Source organism: Hylobates moloch, unplaced genomic scaffold (genome assembly GCF_009828535.3).
Source record: "Hylobates moloch isolate HMO894 unplaced genomic scaffold, HMol_V3 SCAFFOLD_1, whole genome shotgun sequence".
NCBI classification, from domain to species: domain Eukaryota; kingdom Metazoa; phylum Chordata; class Mammalia; order Primates; family Hylobatidae; genus Hylobates; species Hylobates moloch.
The window spans coordinates 115,806,995-115,831,468 of record NW_026652276.1 but is presented as its reverse complement, the minus strand read 5'-3'; the positions used below and the strand labels follow the sequence as shown (position 1 = coordinate 115,831,468).

The window sequence follows — 24,474 nt, the reverse complement described above, 5'->3', positions numbered from 1 at the left end:
TGGGGAAAAGTTAATACCAATGGCAAAGGGTAGGATGTAGATGAACCCATGTATTTAAAGTCAAAGAGAAGCAGAACAAGACATTTCTGAACACTGTATTAAATGTTTGAGATTCCCTTGTGGCATAATCACATTTATTTATGCCTACATCAGAGTGAGGTGTTTGAAATACAAACCAGGTGAAAATTAAAAGAACGTTGGACTCTAATTTTCACAGCCTTTGTTGCCACAAAAATTTGTTTTCAAAGACCTTATCTGCTTAGTTGGCCCCTTGCCTAGAGCCTATGACAGGGCTGGTGAATGCTAAATAATTATGTGTTGAGTACATTGATAACTAGTTGAATTAATTCGTTAATGAGTGATTACTTTTAGTATTTGGATAAGATGAAGGCACCTTCCAGGATCATTGAGTCTTGTGATGTGGACCTCGGGGGACAGCAGGAGCAGTGGGGCACTAGCTCCCAGCAGCAGCGCACCAGCTCTCGCCAACATCCCAGTCAGTGCCGTCACGGGACTCGCGAAGCCTCATTGCCCCTTTCAGTGTTGGTACTAAGAAGCAGCAAACCACTAACGGAATCAGGAGAGGAGGCAAAGCGGCTGATGCAATGCAGCAGTGAAGAGAGAGTTCAAGGAATGTCTCAGAATTTTCAGAATTGGGGAATGTGGTGATAGAACTAGGGGTCTTGCGAGAGAAAGCCCAGTTTCATGTTATGATTACCCTGCTTTTAATACCAAAATGCAGTTTTAGCATTTAGAACGCATGCGGTAGTCACACTAGTTGTCTTTTGGATAGTCTATTTTTTAGTTACTCTAAACACTTGTAAGTTGAATACTGTTACTCTCCCCGTGACGTCTCTAAATGTCTCACTCTCATTCTGTCCATGGGTTATTCTTTGTCCACTTATTCAATGTTTTACAAGTGTATCTTCCACTTCAAGTTTTCTTTAAGTTTGTCTTCAGCACTACAGATTTAACTTTTTGCTGCATAACTGATATTATAGACAGTTTTCATTTTGTTGAAATAGGAAAATAATAAATAGGTAAAACCTAATCTACACATTTTTTAGAATTGTTATTGTTGTACTAATATTTTTTCCTTTTGATTCGAATCATTCTCTGTGAATGAAAACTAAATAATAATACAATTAAATAATTTGTGGTAAGTTTTCTCCGTTTTCTTGAAAATAATGAACTGCACAGAGAGCATTTTTGTGTATTAACTAACTTCATATAATAATTGCTTTTAATAAGAATAATGTTTCAAAATTCCAGATTACTCTATTTTCCCCCAATCTCTTACTCTGCAGTTACTACATTTTATTATTTTTAGCTTTTCCTGACCCTTTTTTTCTCACTTTCAAAATAAGCTTTATTGAGCAATCATTTTGAGTGTAATGAACACAATTTGTTGGATGTGTTTTGATGAATGTAAATAATGATATAATTACCATTCCATTCAATATCTAGAAGCTGTCCATCACCACAAATAGCACCCTTATGCTCCTTTGCAGTCAACCTATCCCTCAGCCTTCTGCTGTAAGCAGCCACAGTTCTTCATTCTCTCACTCTGTATTCACTGCTTTCTGTTCTAGTCTCACATACATGAAGTTATACACTATGTACTCTTTTCTGCCCAGCTGTAGATTTTTCATAGATGCCCTTGATGAGGATGAAGCACACTACAAGGATTTATTTTCAATGCTAAATCTCCCTTGAACTCCTGCTATGGAACCAATTGGTTGTAATGTTTTATCATTTTATATTTTGCAGTATTCTATTTCCTAAATTTTAAGAGATCTTTGAAAATATGTTCATGAGGGATATTGCTCTATAGTTTTCTTATTTTGCATTTACTTCTTCTGACTTTAGGATGAGCATAATTCTTGCCTTATAATTGAGCTAGAAACTATTTCTATGTTCTTGAATCATGTATGTAGAATTGCTATTATTTTTTTCTGCTCCTATTTCTTTATAGAAGGACATTTGTGTGTCCTTCCAAATCTGCCCCACAAAAGTCAGGCAGATATCACTAATATCTGCCTGTCTTCTGTGTCTCCCATATCCAAACTATCACCCTGCTGTTTGTATATTACCTCTCATCTATACATGAAGTGGTCCTCTTTGCTCCATAAACCCCATCCAAAGCACAAATTGTTCCTAGCAGGACTAACGCAAAGCATTCCGTTATGCTCCTCACACGCATTCTGAAAACACAAGAATCACTAAAAATATAATAACATCTCTTTTCTGATTATATTACACTGGTTTAAAGAAGACATTTCTTACCATGGTCTACAAGGGCCTGCATATTCTCATTCCTACCTCTGTCTTGTCTACCTCCACTCTCTCTCCACCGTCTGTACTCCTTCACTCTAGCCATTTCTCAATTCCTTAAAAGTGCCATGCTTCGTCTCACATCAGGGAAATGGGGTCATGCTTTTTCCTCTATGTGAAATGTGTCACCTCATTTTAACTAAATAAATTCTATCCACATTTCAAGATCTCTGTAGTGTGACTTTTTTCTCAGCATGTCTTTACCTTCCTGCAGCATTGTGCATACGCTTGTGACATACTTAGCTGCCACTCTATACTCTTTACTCATAGCAGGAATGCAGTTCATTTATTTGGTATTCCTTCATCTGACTATTTGAATAATGTTCATTTTTCAATTTGACAATAAACCTCCTGAGAGAGGGATCATATATATTTGATAACTCTTTTTTTTCCTCTTGTAAGTGCCATAGGGCCTACCTGACATATAGTTGTCTTTTCTTAATATTTCACAAATGAAAAATAAAACCTGGTGTTATATTGATGTAATCACCACAAAGAGAGAGAATCATGGCTTAGACTGCTGCAATACCTGTGCAAAAGATGAAATAACTAAAATAAAAGAGGTCAAAAATATTGAAGCAATGAGACTCGGTGAGTCATTCACTCTTGGTTTTGAAAGTGAGAGGAGAGAAACTACAAGGCTTTTTGTTTGAATGACTAGGTCATGGATGCTGTCATTTTCTACTGCTTTATTTCTAGTACCATAGGTTAGCTTCACCTGTTCTTGAGCTTCAAGAAAATGATAAAATTAAACAAACACAACACCTATTTTCTTTTGTGCCGGGCTTCCTTTATTCAAAACAATAATTTTGAGATACATTTTTATTTTTTGCTTTTAAATTCTTTAAGTTTAATTTGCTATTTCTTCACTTACTAGAGTGAAAACAATTATAATTTAATTTAAAACTTAATTATTGATTTTAAACCGTCCTTCTTTCATAATACTTGCACTTAAATATGTATATTTCTCCTCCATGGTGCTTTGAAATGTAACTAATATTTTTTAATTTTCACTGAAAATTAAACTATGATCCATGAGTTATATTTAAAACACATTATAATTTTCAGATATTTAGATACTTTCCAGGTATTCTTATTGATTTCTATTTTAATTTCATTTGTACAGAGTACACACCATATTATTTTAACCCTTTGAAAGTTACTGAGATTTTCTTTATGACTCAGACTATTGTTATTTTAGTGAATATTTCATGAGCAATTGATAAATATGTATATTCTATAGTTATAAGGGTACTTTTTTCTATAAATGTCAGTTTCTTTTGATTCACTAATTATGTTATTCAGATGTTTCATATCTTTATGAAATTTTGTTTATTTGCCCTATCAACTATTAAGAGAGGAGCATTAAAAGTTTTGACTATGTTTAAAGATTTGTATATTCTTCATTTCTTCCATCATATTTTGCTTCATTTTGAAACTATTTATATTAGTTACATAGCTCATCATCCTGATGAATTGAACCTTTCATCATAAAATATTCCTATTTAACACTATTACTGATTTTGTCTCAAAGTCTCTGTCTTGCGTTAAAATAGTCCCCTACCAGCTTTCTTATTCTTACAATTTGTACGATATGTCTTTTATTTCTAACCTTTTACTTTTAATTATATCTGTTTCTTTACATTTGAAGTGAATTTCTTTTTGTTTGTTTGTTTGTTTTTTCATTTCAATAGCTTTAGGGTACAAGTACTTTTTGGTTACATAAATGAATTGTATAGTGGTAATGTTTGGGCATTTAGTGGCTCCTATTACCCAAATAGTGTACATGGTACTCACTAGGTAATTTTTCATTCCTCACTCCCCTCATGCCTTCCCCCAGCCTGAGTCTCCAATGTCTGTATACCACTTTGTATACCTTTGTGGATCCGTAGCTTACTCCCACTTTTATGTGAGAACATGTGGTATTTGCTTTTCCATTCCTGAGTTACTTTGCTTTGAATATGGCCTCCAGTTCCATCCAAGTTGCTGCAAAAGACATATTATCATTCATTTTTATGGCTGAGTAATATTTCATGCATATATGTACAACACTTTATGTAAAACACTCATTGGCTGATGGGCACTTAGGTTGATTCTACATCTTTTGATGTGCATTCCCTCTGCTCATATTTAGATCTTTTTAAATATGAGGTTTTTTTAAATCCTTTCTGACAATCTGTCTTGTGTTTAGAGTGTTTAGTTCACTTACATTTAATGTAATCATATATTACTGTGCGATTATCTTAAGACAACTATGTATAATTGAATTTAAGTATACCACTTTACTATTTATTTTCTATGTATCCCATTTCTTTTCTTTCAGTTTCAACTTTCTTACAGTGGTAACTAAATAATGTTCCTCTACCCTGATATGTCCACTTTAATATTGCTCAGAACCTATGAATGGCAAAGGTAATTTTGGAGATGTGAATAAGTTAAAGATACTGATATGAAGATATTATTCTGGTTTAACCATGTGGACCTATTGTGATGACAATTGTCAGTATGAGATGGACGTGGGAAGAGTCAGAGTCAGACGGCAAAACTTGTGATAACGGAAGCAGATACTGGAGTGATGCACCCATAAGCCAAGGAATGCTGCAGCCTCTAGAAGTTGGAAGTCAAGTAACAGATTCCTGGAATCTCCAGGAAAAACAGCCAGATACTTCAATTTTAAAAGCTTTTTGAGACTTTTTTTAGACTTCTGACCTCCAGAACTGTAAGATAAGTCTGTTGTGCTCTCGAAGCCCCTGAGTTTGTGGTAATTTGTTATTGCGGTGCTAGGAAACTAATGGACTTATCTTTATTTTAGTATTTTAATTCAATTAATTCCAGTATTTTAGTTATAATTTTTAAAAATTATTTTTAGTGTTGCTCTAAAAATTACAGTAGTTTTATTTAAAATATCATAGTCTACTTGGAGTTCATATTGTACCATCTCATATAAAATATGAGAAATTTACTACAGTGTAATTCTTCTTATCTCTTGCCTTACTGTTGAAATATATTTTATATATACATATGTTACGGATCCCACAACGTTACAATTATTTCTTTAACCTGTCCACTGTGTCTCTTTAAACTTTTAAGAGAATTTAAAGAAACTGTTATAGTTACTAATATATTTGTCATTTCATGTTTTCTTCATTTCTTTAGATCCAAGTCTTATCATATGTCATTCTAGTTATACTTGAATTCACTTATCAGATGAATTTTCTTGAATTATATTCACACAATTGTTTCTTTTAATGTAATGTATACTTTTCTTCTCTATTGACTTTTCAATTTTTCTGCATGATTGTTTTATAGAAATTTGACTGTGGTATAACTCGTGGACTCTCCTTTTTCCTACTTAGAGTTCACTGAGTTTCTTGAGTTTTTAGGTTGGTATATTTCACCAAGAAATACTTAGCCATTACTTCTCCACGTATTTTCTTTCCTGTTTTATTTTCTCACTCTCTGTACTCTGAGACTAAAATTACAGGCATGGAAACCTTTGTGAATACCTGCATAAATTTAGAATGAAGACGATTCTAAGAAAAGGGTTATATGGGTAGAGTAGATTTGATTGTCTGAATTAGTATTAAAATATGTTCTTACTATAAATAGATATATTTGTTTTACAGTAGTCATATTCAACAAAGATAAGTGCTGCTTAATAATTAAGAATGTCTTTGAGTATTTACTTTTTTGGCTCACCTTTGTGGTTGTGGCATTTGTTATTTGAAATTATTTTTGCCTGTTTCTTGACCTTGTTTTCTCTAGTAAGATATTGGATTAAAAGTGCAAAGAACACGTGTTCTAATATAATAACCATGTTAGGTAATATACATAAGAGATGTTTTCCAATTAGCAATGACATAAGGATCACAAACTATTGCAATGGGCATGAAGCATTGAGCCCTTGGGAGCATTTTTTAAATGCCGAATTTTACTTAATGCCCTTTCTATTTTAAAACAACTGTTAAATTTTTAATGTTTATTTTGAGTACTAATATGTTTTATGTCTATTTTGAGCATAGTTTTATCCTTAACTCCTTTCCACAGGTATTAATTCCAAGAACCTCCTCTAATAAAGACAAAATTCCAGTTGTATATTGTTGATCTTTGATACTGTCCTCATGGTGCTCAACATGTTCAAATCAAACCCATCACCATCCAATCATGCAAATAGTTCCATTTATTTATTCATTTTTACAAATCTATTGAACAACTAGAATCTGCAAGGTTGTGTGATATAGAAAAATGGTTAAGAAGACATGCGTTTTATTGCTTTCATAGTCTATAATGAAAAAGCTCAAAAGCGTTAGAACTTCATAAATAAATCAAGAGCTACCTATAAAATGTAAATTGCATTATTCTAATTCCAGTTTCACCATCATTCTGTGGTTTCTCATTCTTCACCCAATGAGATAAAAATCAAATTTCTTATGGGACATACATAGCATGTTCCATATCTCTCCAATCTCATCTACTGTCTCTTACTATTGTAGTCATTGAAAGTACTGGAAATTTCCAAATATATTAAATTCTCATTTTAGTCTTGGGCCTTTCCACAAGCAGACAGGAATTTTTTCCTCCTTATTTTTCACTTGACCAGCTAATCACAGTGTGGCAGATGCTGAGATGAGCCCATCACATATTCTCGCAGGAATGAACGACTCCCTTCCCCAGGTATGTGATACTTCCAGCAGAAAGCCTGTAGCTGTCACCCCTACAGAGACTGCCTGAGTTCAGGAGTCGTGCCTCACCCAGAGTCATGCCTTCTTACAGAATGACATTCATGGCCTGACTAAGCCATGTGGGAGTATAAAGTTCTACCTCCTTTGATTCAGCTCAGGGCTTCTCTTTACGACTCTGTATGCAGTTTGTTAAGGACTGTTTATGGCAGCATCACAGATCAGTTTTATCCTTAATTCCCTTCTGCAGGTGTTAATTCTAGGAACATCCTCTATTAAGCTTCCTAATGCTAATTTTCATCTTAGAATCAGCTTCTCAGAGCACACAAATTGCAACACATTGCATTACGAAAGTGCAATGTAATTTTTTCTTTACTTATTTGTCTTAACTCTGTGCTCTTGAATCTATGTGGTTTTGAAACTTAAGGTATTTGATGTATCTAGTATTTTCCAATTATTGTTACTTTAACCTTTTCCATTTCCAGCACAGAAAGACTGTAATCGATGAGATGAGATGGGACTGGAGATATGTAATAAAAATTAAAAAAAAAACTAAACTATAAAACTCATTACTTTGTGTTTGACATTGTGTGACATTGTGCAAATGTACTTCAGAAAAGAATCTCAGCCAGGTGCAGTGGCTCACGCCTGTAATCCTAGCACTATGGAAAGTGGAAGCAGACAAATCGTTTGAGCCCAGGAGTTTGAGACCATCCTTGGCAACATGGGGAAACCCTATCTCTACAAAAAATACAAATATTAGCTGGATGTGGTGGCATGCACCTGTAGCCCAGCTATTCAAGAGGCTGAGGCAGTAGGATCACTTGAGCCCAGGAGGTTGAGGCTGCAGTGAGCCATGATCCTCCCACTGCACTCCAGCCTGAGCAACAGAGAGAGACCTTGTATCAAAAACAAAACAAAAAAAGGAAAGGAGAATCTCTACTCTACTCCCAGCTATGTACAATTTAATTTGAATTGGTTGTTTAGGTGGAGTATACAGAGAGGCAGATTTTATAGTTTTCCTGATGTGCTACAATTGGGGACTGGAATTGATGGCACTAAAGGAATAAGCAAAGTGGGGGATATTATGTAGTTTAAAAGCAAAATAATTTGAAAATAGACTAAAAGTGAAGCAATGATTATCCCAGCCTCTTTATAGATGGTGTGAAGAAACGACACATTTAACTACTTAATTTGCAGCCGGGTTATCCTCCTGTTAATTTGAAACAAAATGCATTTTATTTTAGATGCAAATGTAAGATAGTAATTGTGTACGAATAAAAAATTGGTTCATAGTCTGTAGGATTTAGCTCATCTGAGTGTCTCCCAGCTATTTCTGAGAGTTTCTCAGACTTTTTAGTCATTTGTGAACTTCATAGAAGCCTTTGCCATTTCTTTCTTCTTACTGCCTGCCTCCTCTAATGTTCAGGTTGCTCACGATATTCTCATTCTCCTGACCACCAGAATGAGCTATTAAACAGCCGAAGCATGTGGTGGCCTAGAGAGGGGGCCATTCTTCTCCTTGCATCAGTTGTCCTTGTAGTTCTCTAGTAGAACTGAAAATATGGCCAACTCCTCCACACTCCCCTTTCTTGAGCTTGAAATTAGTCACTGCTAGTGCCTCTAAATGCTGGTTTGCTTGCCCTATTTTATGCTACAGAGGTTGGTTGAATCCTGATCAGCCCCCTAGTGTTATCGATGGAGGGTGTCCAGGGTCTTAGCTCTTAAACAAAGAATTAGACAAAATACACAAACAAGCAAGGAAAAAATGAAACAATAAAAGCAGACATTTACTGAAAATGAAAGTACACTCCACAGGGTGGGAGCAGGTCTGAGCACGGGGGCTCAAGAGCCCCCTCACAGAATTTTCTGGGTTTTAAATACCCTCCAGAGGTTTCCCATTGGTTACTCAGTGTACACCCTATGTAAATGATATAGTGGCCGGCAATCAGTCTTTTGGTTGTGAAAAGCAACCAGTCAGAGATACTTTGAATTTTCCGAAGTAGCCTCAAGTCCTTTTGTTACTTAGGTGTGGAAAGTCGGAGTTTTCCTTTTGATTTAGTTCTAGGAAGTCAGCATGAATCAGCCTTAGTATCCCTGCCTCCAGACCCTATTCTCCTGCCTCACAGGCAGCCATGGGCAACCCAACTCCACCAACTGAGCCCTCCTCTCAGTCACTGCAGATTGGACATGCTTCCCACCTAGATTGAAGGGACTGTCTCATTCTCTTACAATGGAGTAACGTTCTCTGGTTCTCTGAAAATTAATATGTGAAAGATGAAGAAATCTTGGGACCCCCCCAAATCACTGAGTCAAAGGGAAGTAAGGCTGGGAACTCCCTCAAGCAAATCTGCCCTCTATTTTATTCCTAAATAAGATAGCCACAACGATTAAAAACAAACAAACAAAACAAAAACTACATACCTCCCTTGCAATTTGCCACAAGAAAATTTCTTGTGGACAAAAGACAGACAGAACTCTGCTTGTATGAGACAAATGCACATCTGATTGCTTCTTCTGCCCTACTGTTTCACTAATCCAAACTAAGACATGTGATTATGCCTCTACCCTCCTCTCATACGTAAACCATGTATTCAGTGAAAGGCTGATCAAAGACAAAAGAATGCAACCTTTTGTCTCTAATCTACCTCAACCTGAAAGCCCCCACTTGGAGTTGCAGGGGCTTTCCTTTCCAGACCAAACTAATGTACATCTTACACATATTGATTGATGTCTCATGTCTCCCTAAAATGTATAAAACCAAGCATTGACCCAACTACGTTGGACACATGTCATTAGGACCTCCTGAGACTATGTCAGAGGGATGTCTTTAACCTTGGCAAAATAAACTTTCTAAATCGATGGAAATCTGTCTCACATACTTTTGGGTGCACAAATATATCCCCTATCCAGTAAAATAAATTTCAACCCAAGACCTAGCTAAGCAATCACAAACCAGTCAGATGTAGGGTCTGGCCTCTGTCCAGTATGATACGACTTTGATATAATTTGGTGTTTGAGGAAGGAGCAGTAAATGTGATTATCTTCATCATCTCTCTTCATGAAGCACACATACACACACACAGTTAGGGTGCTGAGGAAGCTGGGAGAGCCAATTTGACCTGGCCTTTATTTTGCACAAGAATAATTGAAGCTTCAAATACAATGTGTGTTACATAGGAACCAATTACGTATGTATGATTAACAAAGGTAGGAGACCTAAGGACATTTACATGAGGGCAAGAATAGTAACCTTTTGATCCAGAGAGATAATTTAACAAATAGTAAGTTGTTAACATATATAAATAATAAAGTTGGGGCTTCAAACATTTGAATTTGAAGGCTCTGAGTCATGGGATTAGCTTTGTACCCCAGGTCACAGGTAAAGTCTACCCTTGTGCATAAGTTATTGAGGAAGCTCACTGTCAGTAGTTCCTATAAAAACCGTCATAAAACCAATGAGAAAGCAATCTGCTCTTCCTGATAACTGAGTGCTGGCCTTTCTAAATGATGTCAGTGATTATTCTTTTCCCCAAAAATTCTGTATTAAGCTAAGTTTTGAACAATTACTATGATTATTGTTGAGTTTTATTAATATTCATTAAAGCTTTAAAATACCACATTTTTATTTCTTATCCTTTAATAAACATTGTGTGGAAATTAACATGGGGACCTCCCAGTTATTCTGCTAGCTCACTATAAATGCAGACTGAGCAGCAAATTTTGTTCAAGGTAGTAAGAGGAAACTGAAATATCCAGCTTTGCCTTCAGCCCCTGTGGGTACACGTGTGTGTGTGTGTGTGTGTATTTGTGTGTGTATGTATGTACATATATATGGTACAATTAATAATGATAGCAGACTAGTTACAAATACAATCCAAAATAACTCAAATTACACCAAATGCGTCATAGTATACAAAATGACTTGGCATTTTAATTTGTGTTTAAAATGTCCCGACTACGGAGGTATATGACACCTGCAATAATCTTCCCAGTAAAAAAAAGTAATGGGCAGTATCTCCATTTCTGGAATTTGTTGTGAAATTGTACTGTGTGAGCCCTTTACAAATGTATCCTTATGTTTAATACTTTTTCTAATATTTGCATATCTGTTGTTTTATGGAAAGAAAATATTAAAAATAAAAATGAATGAATGTAAAAGTGTTAATCAGCTAAGAAATAAACAATATTGCTAATTCTGACTATACTGTGTATAGAACAAGAAAACGCAAAAAAAAAAAAAAAAAAAAAGAAATCCTCAATTTTGCTAAGCCAGTAACACATTTCCAGAAGTTAAAATTTAACAGAAGTGGTAAATGTATTTTTCACTATTGTGACAAACCAAAAAAGTAGGTACACGTGGTTACTTTGTTTAAAATGCACTAATACAATTTAAATTATCAATTTATTCACTTTTGTATTATGTTTTATTGTTTTTATATTATTTATTTTAAATGGTTTTATTATATATATAAATTTCTATGAAATGAAAGATTCATTTGCAGTTTTTCTGTCCACTTGTATTATGCATTTCAAGATTACTTAAAATAATTTTGTTAAACGAAGTAGAAAGGTGTAAATATTACCTATGTCAGATCACAAATATGTAGATATGCTACTGGATTAAACAGAATTTCTTTCTTTCTTTCTTTCTTTCTTTCTTTCTTTCTTTCTTTCTTTCTTTCTTTCTTCTTTCTTTCAGATGTAGTCTTCTTCTGTCACCCAGGCTGGAGTGCAGTTATGTGATCTCGGCTCACTGCAACCTCCACCTTCCAGATTCAAGTGATTCTTCTGCCTCGGCCTCCCAAGTAGCTGGGATTACAGGCGTGTGCCACCACACCCAGCTAATTTTTTGTATACTTAGTAGAGACGGGGTTTCACCAGGTTAGCCAGAATGGTCTCCATCTCCTGACCTCATGATCCGCCCACCTTGGCCTCCCAAAGTGCTGAGATTACAGGCACGAGAATGAGCTGATGAGTAGAGGATATAGTAGAAAATCAATTTTAATACATTGACATTAGAAATGCAAAATAGCACATTTCTCATTAAAGAAACATCGTGCAAATATCTGGCATAACATGTATGTATTTGTCCTGACAATCCTTTTCCTAAATTTCTATTCTAAACATGAACTTGAAGAAATACAACTTTGGTACATGTACAGTATGATTAATTGTGGCATTGTCTATGATAGTTAAAGATTGGGGAAAAAAGAATATTTATGTTACATATATTTAGTCATAAAAACAAACAAGGAAGCTGCCTGTACCTAATACAGAGTGACTTCCAAGTTACATAGTTAAGTGAAACTCAGTGTGCATAGTATGCTTAATCTTGTGTAAGAAGGAGGAAAATAAACTATATATATATATGCATAAAATGTAAGTATTACATAAAGAGTTGTTACACTGTGTTTTATTTGTGTTATTTTTATTGTTGTATTGTTATTTTTTTTCAAATGTTTAGGTCTGTATTTGCTTAAATTCACAGATGTGGAACCCATGGATTTCCATGATTGACTGGATATTTCTCTCAGATACCATTACATAGCAGCAACACTGGTTCCTCGTGATAATCAAGGTTTATTGCCCCTCCTATCACACTGTTGTGGCTTTTTCTCTCCCATAGCTCTGCTAGCAGGAGCGAGTGTTAGAACTCTTTGACTCCCACCACCCGTAGCTCAGCAAGCAGGAGCTTTACAGCTCTTTTGCTTCTGCAGTTCAGTGAGTTCCGGGTTCTTGGCCCACGACCAAGAGGAATAGGGTATGCGAACACTGGAGAGTGAATAAGGAAGAGTAGAATTTTCCTGAGTGACAGAAAACTCTCAGTATTGAGAGAGGACCCAAACGTGGGTTGCTCTCAGTGAGACTGAGTCCAGGGTTTTAATGGGCTTAGACTGGGGGAATGTGTGCTGATTGGTCCATAGGTAGGCTTGGAAAAGGCACCATTCGATTGGTTAAAAGGCATCATTCAGAAGGAACCAATAGAGAGAGTGGATAAGATGGGGATGGAAGCTCTCATTCCAGTCATGGACTGTGCCCAGAACTGGCCTCTCAGTTTTTAGGCTTCAGACTATCCTTGGCTTGAAGATTGATCCCCACTAGGGACACATCCTTGTCTGCCCGGGAATCTATCTGTTTCTCATTGCCATCAATACTAAGTCTTTATTTAATTAAATTAATTTTTTTTTTTCTATGCCTGCTGGTCTACCATCATGCTAATACCAAATTAATCAGATAGTGGAAAATTTTCTAATTACCTTTATGCACATTTCCTCCTCTGGAGACTAATCCAGCAGAGATTAGAGTTGTGGAGAAGGAAAGCAAAAAATATGTCTTTAAGTCAGTCACTGGGATGATGCAGAGTTGAGAGGGGTCACTCGGACTTCCACTTCTTCATTTCTGGCCCCATGTATTTTTACCATGGAGACCCACATTAGGATATGGGGGCTGGCTGAATGCATGCGCCACATCCTGGAAGCACTGTTTCAACCTGTAAGGTGTCCTGTCACCTTAACAGAGCTTTCCATAGGCCTTTCCAATGCTCTGCGAAGTCAGCTGCTTCCTGTGAATGCAGTATAATAGGGCCAGTGGGTGTCATGATTATGTATAAAACACTCCACTTCCTTCAGCATAAAACCCATCTCGTGGACACAGGCAATATTATGTGGGATACCCCATCAGTATATTAGGTATCTTGCAGGCCTTCAGATAGTGGTAAAACCAGACAAAACTCAAACAGAACAACAACCACATATGTGGGCTAGTTGTGAATTTCATTCTGTGCAAACCCAGAGTTGAAGGGCTCCAATCTGCCACTTAGTGAATGTCTAGTGTCCTCAAGAGACAGTAGTAGTCAGGAACAGGCGGCCAAGGCCAGCCTTGGTAAGAGTGAACTTTTGATATAGGATCCAAGTGTTATCTCTGTCACCCCCATAGCTACTCTCTTTAAGGCCACATATCCAAGTGCTGGCAGACCAAGGATGGAGTCTGGCTGACATCCTCTGTACGGGATGATTACTTAATGGTTAAATTCCTGTTCTGCAGTGTTCTCCTAGAGGCCTTGCCTTGTGACCTCATAACTACACACTATGGACCTACTTTTTAGGTCTGTCATCAGGGCTCTTGCCTTTATCTCAGATCTTTTGGTCTAGTTCATTCCAGGACCAACTCTTGGCCACAGCTCAGAAGTCCATGTGTATATTTATCATAATACTTTTGTTGCCCCCTACAAAGTAGACAATCACTACATACCATTCACCATTTTACCCTCTGGGATTATTATTTCTCACCTTTAAACCTCCTCTTCTTTGACTGGGGATTAGTACATCAGCCCATAATCAGATCATTCAACTTATATTGAGCTGAACCATCTCTGAGCCAGATCTGGGTTTAGTTCTCAGTGTGCCTCCAAATACCTGATGCCAAAGGTGTGGCCTTGGTGTGTCTCCGTGGTGCAACAGAGGTAGGTGACATTGGACTGTGGGTCACATATCCACATAACTTAATGGTGGCTAGAAATAATGCCTCTAAGAATTATTCACATGGCCGGGCGCGGTGGCTCACGCTTGTAATCCCAGCACTTTGGGAGGCCGAGGCGGGTGGATCACGAGGTCAGGAGATCGAGACCACGGTGAAACCCCGTCTCTACTAAAAATACAAAAAATTAGCCGGGCATGTTGGCGGGCGCCTGTAGTCCCAGCTACTCGGAGAGGCTGAGGCAGGAGAATGGCATGAACCCGGGAGGCGGAGCTTGCAGTGAGCCGAGATTGCGCCACTGTACTCCAGCCTGGGCGACAGAGCGAGACTCCGTCTCAAAAAAAAAAAAAAAAAAAAAAGAATTATTCACATGAAGAAAAGGAGAATGAAGCAGCATTGTACTCAAGAGTGTTCCCTCCTCTAATTTTCAGACTATGTTTGTATGTCAGCTGAGCATGTTTCCAAGAAGGTTGGAGATGATTATTAGGAAAGAATGACAGTGACGTGGGATGCTTTCAGTCTGAGGCTGAGTTCTAGGAAACTGTTCCCCCTAGCTGCAGCTGAACTCAGCTGAGGAGATTTGACTCAGGGATTCAAAGCATGTGACATAATTTATCATTTATTACTCCTGGAAAATCTGTTAAAATTACAGTGCCTTGATAGATTCATGTGAATGGGTGACACTTGGAGTGTGGGACATCAGAACATTAAGGATTTGGGTCAATTTTAAGAAGAAAGACATGAGTGGAGATATACTAGGGAATTTAACCAGTATAGAATAAGGTGGGCACCTGAATGTCAAGAAGGAAGTGTGAATCCCACCAATCTGTAGGAGAAGCCCTGGAAAAGTCTGAAATTGGAAAGAATGGGAGTTACTGAAAAATGAAATTGTCCAACTTATCTGAAGGATGTTTGTGAGAACTATATTAGTCCATTCTCATGCTGCTCTGAAGAAATATCCAAGACTGGGTAATTTATAAAGAAAAGAGATTTAATTGATGCACAGTTCCAAGGTGCTGGGGAAGCCTCAGGAAACTTACAATCATGGCAGAATAAGAAGCCAACATGTCCTTCTTCACATGGCAGCAGCAAGGAGAAGTGCTGAGTACAAGAAGAGAAAGACCCTTATAAAAACATCAGATCTCACAAGAACTCACTATCACAAGAACAGCATGAGGGTAACCACCCCCATGATAAAATTACCTCCCACCAGGTCCCTCTCACAAAATGTAAGGATTATGAGAACTACAATTCAAGATGAGATTTGGGTGGGGCCATGGACAAACCATATCAATAATCCTGCCCCATATTTGTGTGAAGCAGTAAAATTTGTCTAAGGATTGAAAGCAAAGAAATACTATTTAAAATAATTTACTTATCTGTGTGGAAGAGTGCAGGGTTCTCATCTTAGAAGTTGATGCCAAGATTCCACATAATGTTGGATTTTGTTACTGTTATGAAGGCTCAAGTGTCCCTTTCTATAATTTTATTATTTTAACATTTGTTATTATCTTTTAATGTATCTGCTATGTATCTTAATTACTTCTAAATTAAAAGATGATTTAGTATAGTATTATCTTTATTGAGAGTTTTGGTCAACCTATGTTTGCCTTCTCATTTCATATTTTCATACTTCTGTAGACTGTAACTTCAGAAAGGATAGTGGTATTAAAATGATAGAAGAAGTTATATCTACATGAACTAAACTGTCCCAAGTCCAGTTACCTGATCCTGATTTGGATAAAATATTTGTAACTTGTTGATTGCTGTCACAGGCAGCACTCAAAGCAGCAAATGTTTTCTGGGGAAATGAATGTCAGAATAGTATTCTGTCCAGGAAAAAATCTCGGTGGATGTCTTATCAGTCACCACAGAGCTTGGAAGTCGGATTCGGGCTACTGAAGTGTAAGAGGAGTTTTATTTCAAGCAAAATGGAAATTTGAACAAAACTTCCTGCCTGGGGCAGCACATTTGACCTTGGCCTGTAAGTTAATGTATCATTTAATTTCCATGAATTAGTCCCAAGAGGTAATGTACCAAAAAGATGGTTGGGCACTTGAAATTTAATCAGTTAGTATTTCACAGGAAGTTACTGGGATGCATCCTGTCCAGACAAATTCTGGTTTATTTGCATTCATAGGAAACACCTAAGGACCTTTCAGCCTCAAAGATGAGGGTGGGAACAACAGAGAAGAACCTATTATTGGGCCACCTATCGAGCAAAAAGAAAATACAGCAATGTGAGTTAAAGGTTATTTTTTTAAATTAATTTTTGAAACAGACTCAACAAGCTAGAGTTTATCATACTAGTCAAATTGAAGACAACAACTTCCTTTATGTACCTGAATAACCTTTTAGAGACTTGAAGTAGCAAAAGCCATGGATCCAATTACTCTGTGCATTGTGTTATTATAGGATTACAAAATTAAGAAAACATAAGCATGTTGACAGAAAGAAACAGACTAGAATCACAGTATAAAAGTACCATAGATTTCTTGAGGATGTTTGGCTATAAAAGACTTTAAAAATACATGCTTAAACTCAAGCATGAAGGTACCTCACGTTTCTGATGCTTAACTATTTCTTTCTTTATAGAATCTATCCTTGCCTTAATTTTTTCAAAATTTCCTTTTATCTTTCCAAGCTTATCTGTATGAAAATCTTTCATTAAATGTAAACACAGATAGATATATGTAGCATTTATAGAAAAAATTCACACTTCCACGGTCATTAACTTGCTCCCTTTTAAAAAGGAGCTTAGAAGCTCCTTTTTAATGAATGTGTTTGACTTCTAGACAATACTTTCTATGTAATTTGTGGGGCCCACGGCAAAATGAAAAGCCAGGACACCAGCTGAGGAAGAGGATATTAGCATCCCTTCCCAGAGCCTACCTTCCCAATCCATGGGGAACAGGTGCCACCCAAGGCATTACAACCTCCCTGTAACCTCTCTACCTGATGTGCTCAGTACCTAAATTGTGGCTGGGTGAGAGACCATTGCAGATTTGTCCAGCAAAGGCACCATGATCTTGTAAGCCAAAAATGGGATGGTCACTGATTTGATCAGCACAGAGCTGCCCCAATCCTCCCCTGAGTTCAAGTCCTCACCAAGGAGCAGAGGGTGACAGCAGAATATACTCATCCACATCCACACCCCTAAGACTTCTTGTTAACTGTTTCAGTTGGGGGGTAGTTGTGGTTATGGAGCAGTGGCAGAGGGAGGGAGCTCAGTGGGCAAGGAGGCAGTGAGAGCTGGGACTGCGTGTGGCTGAAACACCAAGCCCCTCATACGTGTGTTATTGTTCTATCAGACATATCTTGTGAAGCACAAATTCAATGATAAAACTATTAAGAGTTTCAGAACAGCAACCACAGAACATTAAGCCCCTAGCACAAGGCTCTATGTGACTGTATTAGTGGCATCCTATGAAGCAGGTCCTGCTTCTAAATTTATATGCTTCCTTATCTTAGAAACTTTACGATACCCTCAGAAACAATCCCCAGAGTATGAAGATCATAATCGAATCATGGTGTCTCTGAGATGTCTTACTGCAAGCTTAACCACATGCTTGTTCTTATCCCTACTAATGCCGTCAGACAGACTCAGAATTGGGGGTATAAATATTGGTGTAGACCAACAACAGGTGCTGACACCATTTCTCCTGCATGCAGATTAAGATCTCACCATTACCCCTGGCAAAACTGAATTCAGGTTTTGAACAATATACGTGAGTCTCAAACCTTTTCAAGTGTCTTCAAAGTATTCATAATGCAGCACATTTTTGTGGAATCCTAATAAATCTTGCTACATGAATGAATTGCCTCTACATGATTCCTCCATGGTCAGCATGCAGCCTTGGATGTGCAGGATTCCCATCCTCCTAAGCTCTGACATTCTATGGGTAGACACTGCTGACTTTTAGAATGACTTCAGGGTACTCAAATGATTTTTTCTTCTTTATAACTTCTGCTGTCTAATCACGATGCTACACTGCGAAACCGCAAGTTATTGAAGTATTTAAGAAGAGTAAAATGTCTCCTTTATGTTAACATGCTCTATATTTACTATCTGAGAAAAAACAGTCAATTTATTTTACTAACAATTATTGGGTATCTTCTCTTTATCAATTTGTAAAGATAAAAATTATATACAAGAGGTACTTATCTCGATTTCAGTGAAATTAATAATATTGCCAGTTAAACAGACAATTCTTCAAACAAAACAAGTAAGATAAATGGACCCTGGGTGGGGTACCAGGAGCTCGAGAAACAGAGTGGGAAGAAGTGTCGAATCCATGCATCTGTAAATGCTACTCAGGGAAAAATGTCTGACTGTGACCCAGAGTGACCTAGAAGAGGTCAGAGGAGGAGACAGATATAACTGTAAAAATCAATTCTAATGGCAAATTAAAACATGACTTACCTAAAAACTAAACAGATATTTTGATCTATCTGGGCAATTTAAGCAGAGGATAAAGTGATTGGAGAAAACCTATGAAATAAAATGAAGCTGGACCTTGTAGATCATTATAAAACATTTCAACAAGTATGAATTTGACTTGAAGGTTAAAGAAAATCATTAAAGTGTCTTAAAACTAACCTGCTCATGTTTTGATTCGAGAGAGATCACTCTGGATGCATGGCGAACTGTGGCAGATGGAGAAAGGGTTGGAGGCCATGGGACCAACGCCTAGAGTTTTGAAGGAATGTAGGTAAGAGATAGCAGGATTTGTTCTCAAGGAAGAGCTGAGGGGAGCAAATAAAGTGAAGGGAGATGAGCATTTTTAAGATGCATAAATTTCAGGGCATGTTGGTGCTTGTGAAAAATAGAAGGGAAGAATTAAAGACAGTAAATATCCCTGATGCTAATTTGGGCTAATCTGTAGATTGTGACGCCTTTTGTTAAAATAAGGAATCTCAGAAGAGTAGAGTTTAAGGAGAAGGTGAGTTCAATTTTGAACAGGTTAAGGTGGATGTGAGTCATCCAAATATGAAAGTCTTCTAGGCAGCTGGGATACATAGGCCAGAAGCTCCAGGGAGACAGTGACTGTAAATATGTATTGGTGTGGGGGGAATTACTTACGGATAGTAATTGAAGCTGAAGACATTGGAGACACTGATTAAGGAGAAAACCAGTAAGAAAAGAAAAGCGCATTTGCCAGAGAGTGGAGGAACTGCTAAAATTTAAGGGACAAGTTGAAGAGAGTGGTGAAAAGAAGTTAGCACCAAAAATGTGTTGCAACAAGAGCTGGGGCTTCAGTCCACTTAGGAAGGTGTTAAATCCAGTCTAAAGACGGAAAGGATTAGTCTTGCATAAGAGATATGTCTATCAGTAACATAGGAGAAGGAGACATTTAAACATGCATTTGTAGGTGATAATGTAGTTTTGGAAGCTTGTGTGTGTGCGCGCGTGTCTGTGTGAGACAGGGTCTCCAGGCTGGAAGCTGGAGTGCAGTGGCACAATCACGGCTCACTGCAACCTTGACTTCCCTCGGCTAAAGCAATTTTCTTGCCTCAGGCTCCAAGTAGCTGGGACCACAGACGAGCACTACCACCTCCAGCTAATTTTTGTATTTTTTGTGAAGATGGGGTTTCTCCATTTTGCCCAGGCTGGTCTTGAACTCCTGGGCTCAAGTGATCCATCCACCTCAGGCTCCCAGAGTGCTAGAATTATAGGTGTGAACCACCATGCCTGGCCTAGTTTTAAAAGCTTTTGCTTAAAGATTCTGTTTTCATTGCAGAGAAATGAAGGTTATTGCCAAGTATAAAGAGGAAATGTTTCAATGTGAGGAATATAGAAGGTGTGTAGCACAGGGAGAAGACAGGAAGAAAACTGACTCCCAAAATAAAGGTTATTGAGTAACGGAGTGGCCCAGCTGAAATTGTCATCATAAATTTATAGTTGCATAACTATAGGCTTTTAAGTGAAATTCTCCCCAAAAAATCAGTGTCTTTGAGGAATACAGTCATATGCACCAGAATGGAAGTTTTGTCAAAACTCTACAGGAAAAATGATCAAAGGTCTTAAGTTAAAGAAAAAGATGAATCAGAAGTTTGGAATTTCCATGATTATTTGAATGGGGCAAAAAAATGAAACTATATGTCTGTATGTATATCTATCTATATCATGCTGTGCTAAGATTAGAGAATCTGAGTTTTATTTTTATTTGAGAATCAGAACGGTTCTGGTGAGTAAGAGATGTAGGGTGTATCCATGGTAGTGAGCAATTAAGGTGAAGTGCTGGTAATTAGGTTGCTAGGGTTTCAGGGGAAATTGATTATTGGGGAATAAATAATTGTTTCTATAGTCATTCACCAATGAGGCGATATAGCAACATGATCTGATTTTTTAATTAACAATATTTCTCTGTTTGTGGTGCTGAGGATAGATCGAAAGAGGTGAACAGATAGACAAATCCTCCCCCTGAGGGCTCGGTCTTAACTGGAGTAAGAAATGTTCAACCACCAATAACAAGAGAGAAGCTGGAATATGTGGGAACCCATCTAGGAAAATATAAGAAACAGCAATTTCCCAGTGAAACAGAAAGTAAGGGTTTCAACTGAGTATAAATGGGCAAAGCAGTCTTGTAGGTTAGAGAAAAATAGAAAAGATACAAAGTTTTGAGAAAGGGGTAGAGAAAGGTAGAATAATTGCTGGAGAGAATGAATGACTCCATTCAACACAGGGACTGGGAACTGAAAAGGGTATCTTTTAGCATGGTTACACATTTTTCTTTAGTCACAGTAGCTTCCAGGGCACAGGAAATGAGGTTGTCACGGTAGGAATTTAACCAGCGTTTTTACTGCCCTTTGAAGAGGTAAAGGTAGTCTTGATCACGAGCAAGGGAAAGGGTATAAGGAATGACCAGCTAATTTAAACTGGATAAACTAAGTGGAACGTACAAAATAAATAGGGTTGTTGTTGGTAAATTGTGGCAAGATTAGTACATCGAGGACTATGTATTTGGAGCCAAACTTTTGATAGATTTTCAGTACGTGAGAAGGTGATATGAAAAGGCAGGATTCACTAAGAAGACCATGAAATTTTAGAAATAATATTCGGGGAGGGGGACTTGAGTAGGTAATGATAAAGTCTCAGGGTGTAACTGCTGGAATGGGTGGCTAAAGCAGGGAGGAAGACAAGTTCCTTGGAGATGAGCTGAAGAACCTGGTAGGCTAGACCTCAAAATAATCCATCTGTATAGATACATAGATGATCAGCTGAGAACTGTGACTGGCATAATTTTAAAGAGAATAAGAGTGAGCCAGAAGGGGAAAACTCTTCTCTATGTTCATTTGAAAGCTGTGGAACTTTGAGTAAGGTATCCAGTTCTTAGAAATTACATATTTGCTGGATTGACAATTTGATTTAGAATGGGGTATGTTGGTTAATACAGGCCAAATCACACAATTTCCAACTCTAAGATGCATTCTCATTTACTGAGAACTCTGAGATTGAGACAGTGCACTCTCTAAATTTGAGATGCTAATCAGATGTGACTACCTATTGATTGTGAGTTACTGCTGTGCACTGAAAGTGCACGATTATAAAGAGACTGGCTGCTCATGTTGCTTGGAATTTCTTTCTGCACCAAAGACTGTAAATTAATTGTGTGTGATTAGTTGAGAAATCCACTAAATGAATTATCGCCAATGCAAACTAAGTTTCTAGAGGTCAGCTTCAAATTAGCATCAAATACTACATGCATTTTAGTTCATCAGTAAAACATAAACACCTGGAATGAAAGAACTCCTGACCCAAACACTCAATAAAGATGTAAAAGCTTGACCCAAGTTCTACTTAATAGGAGGTGTGTTTCAAGATTTCTAATTTAAAGCTAAAAGTAACCAACACATCGACTTAAATATGATAATTCAGAGCTATCACAGGTTACAAAAATATTGGAAATATAGAATTCAGAAAACTAGTTTCCTATCTGAAAATATTATGAAAATGTATGTCAAAGGAAAGAAGCGATAAGTGTTTGAGGTGATGAATATGCCAATTGCCCTGAATTGATCACTATTGATTGCATACGTGTATAGAAATATAATACTGTACCTTATTATGTATAATTATTATGTCAAAATTAATAATACAAAGACTGATTTTTATTCTATAAAAGTTGGTTGTGTCAAACAAAAACTTAGAAATATAACTGAAAAAAGGTATGAAAAATAGAAAACAATAATGTCCAAAAATTAACACGATTATAAATAAAGAGATTTAAATTTATTCTATTTGTATTTATTTCCTTTTAATATTATTATTCTTTCAATAGTTTTGCAGGAACAGGTTGTGTTTGGTTATATGCATAAGTTCTTTAGGTGTGATTTCTGAGATTTTGGTGCACCCATCACACAAGCAGTGTACACTGTACCCAATTTGTAGTCTTTTGTCCCTCGACCCTGAAGTCCCCATAGTCCATTATATCATTCTTATGTCTTTGCATACTCATAGCTTAGCTCTCACTTACAAGTGAGAACATGCAATGTTTGGTTTTCCATTCCTGAGTTACTTCATTTGGAATAATGGTGTCCAACTCCATCCAGGTTGCTGTGAATGCCATTATTTCATTTATTTTTATGACTGAGTAATATTCCATGGTATATCAAGCCACATGTAGGAGAATGAAACTGGATTTTCATATCTCACCTTATACGAAAGTCAACTCACGATGGATCAAAGGCTTAAATCTAAGACCTGAAACCATACAAATTCCATATGATAACATCAGAAAAATTTTTCTAGACATTGGCCTTGGCAAAGAGTTCATGACCACGAAGCCAAAAGCAAATGCAACAAAAACAAAAATAAATACATAGGACCTAATTAAACTAAAAAACTCTGCACAACACAAGAAATAATCAGCAGAGTAAATAGTCAAACCACAGAATGGGAGGAAATATTTACAAACTATGCATCTGACAAAGGACTAATATCCAGAATCTACAAGAAACTCAAACAAATCAGCATGATAAAAGCAAATAATTCCATCAAGGGTGCCGTGGCTCATGTCTGTAATCCCAGCACTTTGGGAGGCCAAGGCGGGCAGATCACAAGGTCAGGAGATCGAGACCATCCCGGCTAACAAGGTGAAACCCCGTCTCTACTAAAACTACAAAAAATTAGCCGGGCATGGTAGCGGGCGCCTGTAGTCCCAGCTATTTGGGAGGCTGAGGCAGAAGAATGGCTTGAACCTGGGAGGTGGAGCTTGCAGTGAGCCGAGATTGCACCACTGCACTCCAGCCTGGGTGAGAGCGAGAATCCATCTCAAAAAAAAAAAAACAAGAAGTGGGTAAAGGACATGAATAGACAATTGTTAAGAGAAGATATACGGATGGCCAACAAACATATGAAAAAGTTATCACTAATTATCAGGGAAATGCAAATTAAAACCACAATGAGATACTACCTTATTCCTGCATGAATTCCCATAATTAAAAAGTCAAAAAATAATAGATGTTGGTATGGATGTGGTAAAAAGGGATCACTTTCACACTGCTGGTGGGAATGTAAGCTAGTACAACCACTATGAAAAACAGTATGGCAATTCCTTAAAGAATTAAAAGTGGAACTACCATTTGATCCAGCCATGCCACTATTGGGCATCTACCCAGAGAAAAATAAGTCATTATATGAAAAAGACACTTGCAGACGCATGTTTATAGCAGCACAATTTGCAATTGTAAAAGTACAGAACCAGCCTAGATCTAAGTTCAATATTAATAATATTATTATCAAATTGGCAAAACGTTTTACAGACAGGATCTTATGCAGCTTTCAGCTGGTGCATGGGTATTGCTATCTCACTCACTATGCAACAAAGCAAATTAAGTTTCATTTAGAAAACAATAATATAATATTTACTATAAGTAAATATTGGAACACTAAAAAATAAGTAAAGTTGAGGAAACTGAAAAAACATATCAAGGGAAATAAACACAGAGAAATACATAGAGAGAAATGTCTATATTTCAT

General features: G+C 37.1%; 1 long non-coding RNA gene across 2 annotated transcripts in view; it reads left to right on the top strand.

Moving 5' to 3' along the window:
- LOC131381969 (uncharacterized) overlaps nucleotides 1-24,474 on the top strand; it is a 62,073-nt gene that overhangs the window by 15,056 nt on the left and 22,543 nt on the right. Inside the window, exons 1-3 of one of the 2 annotated variants that reach the window (XR_009211086.1) lie at nucleotides 6,932-7,008; nucleotides 16,633-16,732; nucleotides 19,114-19,204. This is a non-coding gene — a long non-coding RNA (uncharacterized LOC131381969). Of the gene's footprint in view, nucleotides 1-6,931; nucleotides 7,009-16,632; nucleotides 16,733-19,113; nucleotides 19,205-24,474 lie in introns of those variants that run through there. The other variant, XR_009211083.1, reaches the window with a different exon arrangement.